Source organism: Vulpes vulpes, chromosome 1, assembly GCF_048418805.1.
Source record: "Vulpes vulpes isolate BD-2025 chromosome 1, VulVul3, whole genome shotgun sequence".
NCBI lineage: Eukaryota > Metazoa > Chordata > Mammalia > Carnivora > Canidae > Vulpes > Vulpes vulpes.
Genome location: NC_132780.1, coordinates 116,308,816 through 116,317,276, shown reverse-complemented (window position 1 = coordinate 116,317,276; position 8,461 = coordinate 116,308,816). Strand labels below are relative to the sequence as shown.

General features: G+C 37.5%; 1 protein-coding gene across 48 annotated transcripts in view; it reads left to right on the top strand.

Moving 5' to 3' along the window:
* Nucleotides 1–8,461, top strand: part of ZBTB20 (zinc finger and BTB domain containing 20) — a 753,858-nt gene that overhangs the window by 403,189 nt on the left and 342,208 nt on the right. For all 48 annotated transcript variants that reach the window (XM_072723877.1, XM_072723729.1, XM_072723898.1 and 45 more), the window contains one exon: nucleotides 2,727–2,774. The gene's annotated coding sequence lies outside the window, so the exon portion shown is untranslated. The remainder of the gene's footprint in view (nucleotides 1–2,726; nucleotides 2,775–8,461) is intronic.

The window sequence follows — 8,461 nt, the reverse complement described above, 5'->3', positions numbered from 1 at the left end:
AGGTGAGACACGAGTGCTCCTTCACTTTTTAAAAAAAGATTTGGGCTATGTCCTAGTTTGTTTACCTTTCATTTATGGGTTAGCTATTAAATTTAGGAGTCCCTTTGTATGGAAAAATCTAGTGCATAAAGATAAAAATCAAAGCCGGGAGAGTTTTGTCTAGTTTTTTAGGTCTCATTGCCTGAATGTGTGTCTCTCTTGCAACAGCCGAGTAATCAAGAGGCCTGGGATTATCATGTCTCTGTGATGACGTGGGGGCATCTTTAGTTGTCTTAGAGAATAATGAGCAAGCTAGTGTATATATATATATATATATATACTTCTGAGGCTTTTCTAGCTCATGTAATTTGTAAGTATGTCTCCTGGTTTTTTTTTTTTTTTTTTTCTTAAAAGAACCTATAGCTGAGGTAGATTTGTTTGTGGAAAAATAATGGAAGTTGATCATTTGAAGTTGAGTATTAACTCAAGTCTTTCACCAGGAAATCATATTCCTGTGTATATATTTTCCTAGTGTCTCTCTCCAGGTATCATGGCTGAAATTCTGTATGTATATACCTGCATCGTGTAGAATTCCATACTTTATAATACAATTTGAACATGATCATTCATCTGCCACCAAGCACTTATTTTTGGTGTGTAGTTCCTTATACAAGGAGTCATTTTGTGTATCGTGATTTTTAAATGGGTTGCCTGAATTTAAAAGAAAACTTAGAACTCTACAGATGAGTGTTTTCTTGGTTGTCAAAAATAGAGGAGTGTATTATAAAAAAAAAAAAAAAAGGAAAATGTCTTTAAGTAAAATATCTTTTTTTCCTGCCTGTTTCTCAAAATAGCTTCCATTTTCGGTGGGTTTTTATATTCTCTGAACCATACTTAGGGCAGAAGTGACCTTTCAGTGTCCAACGACTGCCAGCTGATTCTGGTCAGCCCTCATTTTCAGTTGCAGCCAGGGCCCTGGAAACATATAGGCTGCTTCTAGCTTTTCTTTGGTGATGGGATCCAGGCTTAGAAGGGCCGGTAGCCGAAACTTTCTCTTCTCAGAGCATACAAGAACCTAGGGAGAGTTTGAAACAGTTTCTAATTTTTCAGAAGTCCTTCATAACACTTTCAACCTAGCTTCTCCTCCCTGTTGGCAGTAGTAATAGATATTTTTAAATGTTACAAGGAGAACTTTAGCCACTGACTTACCTTTCCAAGGAGGATTGCTCTAGTTGTGCCTGGCATATAGTAGCCCCTTCATAAATATTTTACCACGTTTTTGTGAGCTGGTGAGGGACCTTCTAGGGCCATTCCCTCACAGTGCTTACACAGGTGAGCAGTAAGCCGTGAGAGGAATAAAGGGGAGAGATGAAATCGGATGCAGTGCTCTTCAAGTCGCAGCAGTGGACAGATCACCCCATCCTAGAAGAAAGCCCTTATTATCCTGTCTCTGTCTTTATAAAAGTTGCAGATCGCAGAAGGCAATTTTATTTTTCCTAGAGGCCCCTTTCAGTGATCAGTGCTGCATAGAACAGTGGATCATTTAAAAAACATAATTTTTGCAAGCTACTGTGGTGGTCCTCATTAAGTTTCATATGCAAATGTGTTAGGAACTTAGGATTCTAGGTCTCAAACACATTCCTCTCGCACTGGGCTGCCACAGGGTCCTTTGAATCCTGGCTTTTCTCATTTTCCCTGGACAATTGCATTTCAAACTTCTTTTATTTATATAAATGTTAGGATGGTGACTCTAGACAAATTTATGTAAAGTTCTTCCTTTACATAGAGTTTCATTACTTTTAGTCACAATAATTCCAGATCTTTCTAAATCAGTTTTGACTTCAGTTAGTTATGCTGGTTATTTTGAAGGCTGCATCCTGGTGGTTATATTGGGGGTGGGAGGTAATCTCTGGTAAACCATCTAGGGCTTCTGAATTATAAAAACAGTGAAAAGACAAGTGTGTGGAATTATTGATAGACTGCTGCTCGTTAGGCAAGCAGTTTTTAAAATGCAGATTATATAATATTGGGGGATTTTGTTGCTCCACAGTAGAAGCTTTTTAAATGTTAATTTGGGGTTTGTTTTGTTGCTCTGTGACTTAGCATAAAAGGTTTTGGTTTTAAAAGGTTTCAGTTCACTCGTTCCATTTGTCTTAGAGGACTTGGAATATAATACTATACATTTATTTATACTCATGAAGGAGAATAAGGCCAGTAACTCACAACTCATGAAACCAGGGGTAAATAATCCATAACTTGTTCTCCCACCATTGCCACAATATTTATACCCAGAACACAAGTAACAAACAACTAAAAACAAGAAGAAACCAGTTTGTTTTTATTTACAAAATGTTTAATCAAAAGTACAGTAAAGTTCAAATGGAGCTGCAAATCCTGGTGGTTCACAATGGTTTGATTTATTTTTTCAAACAGACCATGGATAATTAACCATAAAACATAACTTTCCCAATACAAGTTACAGTGAATTGCAGAAATGGGCAGCAAGTCATTCACAACTGGTTGCAACTGGTTCGAGCCCTTAAAGCTGAACATGCAGACAGCTGTACAAGCCACTTTCCCAGGGCACACTAGAATGTTCCTTCCCCAAAAGAAGGCTCCTTTACTCTCCATATGCTATCACTGAGTCAGTGTCCCAAGGTGACAAGCAAATGAGTTATTTTCCATGATCACTGTGTTGACATGCATTTGTCAAATGCCCAGCATTTACGATATTCTTTTCATTTCAGAATGTTTCACCATCACTAACTGGATATTCCTCACAACTTTGCTGTCCGGTAAGTAACTTTCATTATCCCTAAATGGCAGCCTAGATATCGAGGTGCCAAGAAGTCGAGTGTGTTTCTCCCAGTCTCTGAAAGAATTCAACCTAAAGGCTGTGGTGTGTTCACCACCTCAAGTATTAAATTTGAATAGAACGTATTTTGACGTTGGTGAATGGTACATATTTTATATCCAATTTGTTCGCTTGGAATACCATCATTTAGAATCATTAGAAACATGATCCAGAGAACCTATGATCACAGATTTCAACAAACATTTCATGATGATTTTGCCATGCAGAGGTGGAAGTATTCAAAGGACTTGGTTGGCAGACTCTGCGGAGATATATATTTCCAAAGGAGGTGCCTGAATGGACAGAGAGGATGATGTGGTGAAGTTGGAAACTGATGTTGCCCATGTGGAACATCGGATGCTTTGGCATTAAACAAACAAACACAGAACCTTCCAAACACATTTTGTGATGCTTGGAACTACTTATTATTCTATGATATGCTAAAATTTTGAAATGCATTTGCTTCATTTGAATCAATCTTGAAATCAGACGGGATTGCTCTTGTGTACCCACAAATGGAAGGGGAAAATGTCCTTTAGGAGCATGAATATAGATAGCCACCTCTTTTTCAAGCTAAGAGGACCAACCCAGAGCTGCGAGTGAGCCTAGCTTTGAAAGCTTTGAGGTCTACGTGTCTTTTAGGGGAAATTGAAGTTTCAGAAAGGTTGGTATTGTGGCCTTCTAGAATTCTTGAGATTTCGGTGGCTGGGAGGAGAGTGCAGGTCAGGACTACGGGTATATTCGTAGAGCATCATTGAGTCAGAAAGAGTCTAAAAGAGCTGAGTTTGCTAGAGGTTGGCCGGCATTGAAATACTGGAGAGGGAGGAGGACCGGAGGGGGTGACTTGCCTGGCATCTGATGATGTTACGCCTGGCTCCAGCCAGGCCTATTTTAGTCATGAACATCATATTCATCCAAACCTTTAAAAGTTACACTCTTGACTTCACTTTATATGAATGTGCATAAAATGAGGAAAATAACCCCTTGGGGTGATAAAGATACTTTTCTAACGGGGACTTTCCACATCCATTGCACATAATCCATAGTTGTCGCTGTATTTTTGTTTCTAGTTGTGTCTCGCATCCACCTCTGTCTCTTTGACCATATCCATCTCACCAATGAAGGCCCCAAGCCTTAAGGATTGTAACTACTCCCACCACCCCACTCCCACTCCCGTGCTTTCTCTGTTACACTGACAAAAAAGAAACTCCTATCAGTGTGAGCATCAGGACTCAAGGGACAGGCTTACTTGTAACTTTAATTTGTTGCTCCCATTGCTTTCATCGCAAAAGGATCTCGCCACAAAATGGGCTGAATTTCACTCTTTCTGGCTTGCAGAGAAGCCGGTTCCTCCCCTGTTTCTATCCAACACACAGAAAGCTCTTTATGTGTCTATGATCAGATAAAATCTGTATTGACGTTTCTTTTCCTGTGGGTGTATTTCACTTCTAGGTATGAAGATTTAAAGTATCCGGGCAAAGCTGTGTGTTTGCAGTTTCTCTGTTTTAGTGAAAAGCTCCTCGGGAAAGGAGAGCACATCTTATCCACTAATGAATAAAAATTTATTTTCATTTTAAAATGATACATGCTCATTAAAAATAATTTGGAAAAACACATAGGAGTAAAATGAAGAAAAATACAAGTAATTATTTCTATAATTTAAATCCAATCATTAATAACTATTTGATGTATTTCTTTACTCTCATTTTCCCCTGAGGATATATTTTTTTAAACATGTCGTAAACATACTTTGTATATAATTTTGTGTCCTGCTTTCAAAACTTAACCTAAGAATTTTACATGTAATTACATGGTTCTTATGAATGTCATTTTACATAAATATATATGATTCCTGAAGAGGAAGGAATAGCTTATTTAATCTAAATGTGCAACAAGAGCATTTGGGGGAGTTTTGTTTTGTTTTGTTTCACTTTTGACATTCCCACAATATCTTGCCTATAAAGAATAAATTAATCAATCAATAATGAGTAAAGGGATGCAAGTTCCATCAGTATATATTTTTGAATTTTTTATTATGAAAACTTCCAAATAGATGAAGGTAGACACATTACTTACAGTGAACTCTCATGTACGCATCCCTGGGCTTTTGCAGTGATGAACTCATGGTCTATCATTTTCCCATGCTACTACCATAGTATTTTGAAGCAAACCCCAAACATCACAGCATTTAGTCCATCAATATTTCAGGCCCATAAGGACTGTTTCACATGTTAACACTATAAACATTTAGATAAAGAGTTCTAATCCTTGTATAGAGGATTATTTTTCTTCTGAGTATACTGCCATTATATTTCCTAAAATGTAACGATTGATCATAAAATCCTGTCAGAGTGTTTCATAATATTCTTAGGTACATGTGTTACCCAAAGGGCAATTTGGTTGACTTGAGGGACATTTCACAGATTTGGCTAGGTTTCTTAGGGGAACTTTTTTGGGGAGTAGGAGGGAATATTTTTACTGACCCAAACTTAGAATGATAATTTGCTGCTAGTTCTACATAGCTTTAGTTAGACTTAATATGGGATATATGTTGTGTTATATGCAATTGTGTATCTGAGGTGAAAGGAAAACATAGTGCTCTGACTACTATAGAAGTCCGGTGTGGCTGCAGCCAACCCATAGTGGATAAACATGGCCAACCTACTTAAACCAAATATAACACTGGATTTAAAAGCATCGTTTTTTAAAGATTTATTGGCAGAAAGGAAAGGTTGCTTCCTAAAGGGGCACTTATGAAGTCTGAAAAGGGAGAAATTATATATTAATAGTCTGAATAATTAAAAAAAGAAAAGCACTGTTTAGGGAAGTGAGGGTCAAAGGAGACGGTGTATTGTAGAACAAAGGGCACTCTCTGTGTGCTTGCATATATTTCTCTAGTTTACTCTAAGAATATTTAAAGAACCTAATTTTCTGTAGCTAGACCAGATCCTTTGCATACAGAACTCCACAGATGAGGAGGGCTCTGTGCAAAATTAGGCTCTCTGTAGAGAACCTATAGTTAAGAATTTAGTCCTGCCTCACTGTCTTTGAATTGTAGTCAGTGATGGTTCAGTAGCAGTGTGTTGTCCAAAAGGTGTATTCCACTCATCAGAAATTCAGGATGTGAGTAACTGTGTAACATACTGCATCAGTATAAACTGGATTTATGTGTTACTCAGGTCTATTTAATCTTAGGAGCACATTTTCCATTGGCCTCGAAAGTGAGTAGCTGGAATATTGATGTGCCTAACCCTTGGGGAAGAAAAAAAAGTGCTTCTCCACCACACTAAATCTCTACAAAAATATGAGGGCTTACAGTAGGGACACATACAAAGTATTTTCAACCAAAGTTGGTAGAGGAAAGCATGTGGAGAAAAAAAAAGAAGAAGAAGAAGAAAAGAAATAACGTCGGCAATAAACTATCCCAAGCAAACAGAAAGCATCTGTAAAATTTGCCAGACTGGATGGTGTAAACAATACAAACTTTTTTCTTTCCATTTCATTTTGTCCCCCTCAGTCTTCTGGTCCTCTCGATTTCTCTTTTACCCTGGTATGGCATTACCACCATTAAAATGTCCTCAGAAGTCAGGAGAGGATCTGATGGCTCTGCACTGAGCCAGGCATTCCAAGGAAAGATAGGTGGGGATGAGCCACTGTTTTAAAGCTGCAAGGATATTTTACCATAGCCCAAAACACCCATATTTTAAAACAGCTAACCTTTTCATCATTATTTTTAAGATTGATATTAACAATTCAATAACTGAAATAAAGGCATAAGTCTTCACCTTTTCCTGCATTCTTTTCTTATATGTGTTAATTATGTAGCTCATGTCATATAAACCAGAATAAAAACTGCCCTTTAAAAATAAGAATAAGTTTACCCTTGGTTCTTTCTAGCTAATGTATTACACATTATACCCAAGTGAACCATCAATGCCTCATCCCGATAATAGCTATAATAATAATTATTATTATTAATGATAGTGTTTGCTTCTTGGTATATGTGTGTGGGGTTTCCTTATGCTCGGCCTTTGGGTCTGGTGTCTGTTCAATTGTTGATATTTGTGACCATATGTATCCTCAGGCTATAAAACAGCTTTTCTTGGAATAAAGTAGTAGTCCATATCCTCTACTTCCTCCTCCCTGGGTAATCATCATTGAATGATTCTGCTTATACAGGACAGGGAATCCTTTGTAAATGCTTGCATCAAGCCAGGGTTTTCATTTTAGACCGAAGACACAGGTAGTTGCAAAAGAAAAAAATGGTTTATTCATATCATCAGATCCATGTTTCAAAAAGTTGGCAGATATTCTGGGTAAACTTTTTTGGATGTGTAATACATCATCATATGCAATTACCATCAGAATAGGAGTTACGGCATTCTCATAGTGAGATAGATCACTTGGGTGATCCTGCCTTTACCTAGAGTGTTGAGGGGAGATTGAAAACCTCATTCAAGCCAGACATTCAAGACACTTTTGCAGCCAGCTCAGTCCTTCTTTTTTACATTGGAAATGCTGAAGAGAAGTCTTAACTTCTTCCTTCGTTAGAGATTACTCAAAGCCTGTGATATAGACAACATGCTTTGGAGATGGTCTTCTCTTTGGAGGACTGCTCCATCTGCAAACCATGCTAAGGTCCACAGAGAATTGGTTGTTTGTTCTATCCTACTCTGAAATATTAACATGCTGTTGATATATACTTTTTGGTCAAAAGTAATTTGCTTTCTGGTTTTTGATGGCCACTCTGTGAATCAACCTAATGTATTTGTGGTGTGGGGATCTGTAACCTTTGAACACTAAGTTTAAAGACTTTTATAATTAATTATTTAAAGACATTTTAGCCCTTAACTCTTTGTCCATGAACAAGGTGATTGGTTAATCACATCTTGTTTATTTTTATTGTTATTGCTGTACACATTGTACATGAAACAAGAAAGAGGAGAGGCTGTTTATAAGAGCTAATTATAATGGCAAAATTGGACTTCTTCTAACTGTTCTTATTTTCTATTTGATTATATTAAGACCTGTACTCCAAGAAGTATATTTCAGTTTTCCTAGGTAAATGACAGAGGAGAAAGATAGATCCAGTTGTATAAAGTGATGTCAAGCATAACTGGGCACAATTGAAAATATCAATAGTTCATTCAAACCCGGTTTGTCCACTCCTGGAGGACTTTGATTTCTGGCCATCCTTTGATAAAGATCCAGAACAAGGAAGAGATTCTCAGAGGTCTAATCTTTTAGGAGGATATGATGGTTCTAAGGTATTCTTAGGAGCCTGAGTTACTTCTGAGATGGCTTATCTGGCCCTTGGTAGAATCAGAACTCAGAGTTTTCTGTAGATCAAACGCAAAACCCAGAGTCTGAGTCCTAAGATTCTTTGAACAAACTTTTGGTGACGCTTCTTATGTGACAGGTAAATGTGAACTAACTTCCTTCCTTCCTTCCTTCCTTCCTTCCTTCCTTCCTTCCTTCCTTCCTCTCTCTTTCTCTCTTCTCTCTCTCTCTCTCTCTCTCTCTCTCTCTCTCTCCTTCTAACTCCTTTCATTGTTTTCTTCATTTAAGCAAGGAGAAATCTCCCTATAGATTACAATGACCCCTGTGTATATTTGCATGTAGCCAAAG